The following is an 833-nucleotide window of genomic DNA, read 5'->3' on the forward strand; positions in this document are numbered from 1 at the left end:
TATCATTGTAACAACCAGAATGGAACATAGCCTTCATTAGTATCATTGTAACAACCAGAATGGAACAGAGCCTTCATTAGTATCATTGTAACAACCAGAATGGAACAGAGCCTTCATTAGTATCATTGTAACAACCAGAATGGAACATAGCCTTCATTAGTATCATTGTAACAACCAGAATGGAACAGAGCCTTCATTAGTATCATTGTAACAACCAGAATGGAACAGAGCCTTCATTAGTATCATTTATTTGATGGATATTCTGTGGTTCATCATGGAACAGAGAGAGAACTATTTATACAATATATTTCACCTCATATATTTATACAGTATATTTCATGTCATATTTGCACATTGTATTTTCCTCATGATGTGTCATTTAAACCAGGGCTTCTCAAAGTGGGTGCTGTGGCACCCACTCCAAATATTAGTATTCTGTGGCAAACAGCCAGGTTTGCCACAGAATACTAATATTTGTAATTTATCACTTCAGTTTAAGTTTAAATTCAGTTTAATCCAGACTAGTGCAACTCAAAATGGACCTGAGTTGCTCTGTACTTGGTGTGTTCTTTTTTGATCTACAACCAATCTCTTTGCCAAAAATAGCAGATCTACAAGCTCCCTACACAACGTGTTGTGAGCTTGTAGATTGGCTATTTCCCCCACAGAATGTATCCACCTGTTTCCGCGGGAATTTACTGGGGCACAGGCCCTATGCACAGGCCTGGTGGGGGACATATTTACTGGGGCACAGGCCTGGTGGGGGACATATTTACTGGGGCACAGGCCTGGTGGGGGACATATTTACTGGGGCACAGGCCTGGTGGGGGACA

This window comes from Gymnoscopelus braueri (assembly GCF_963280865.1).
Source record: "Gymnoscopelus braueri genome assembly, chromosome: 12".
Lineage (NCBI taxonomy): Eukaryota > Metazoa > Chordata > Actinopteri > Myctophiformes > Myctophidae > Gymnoscopelus > Gymnoscopelus braueri.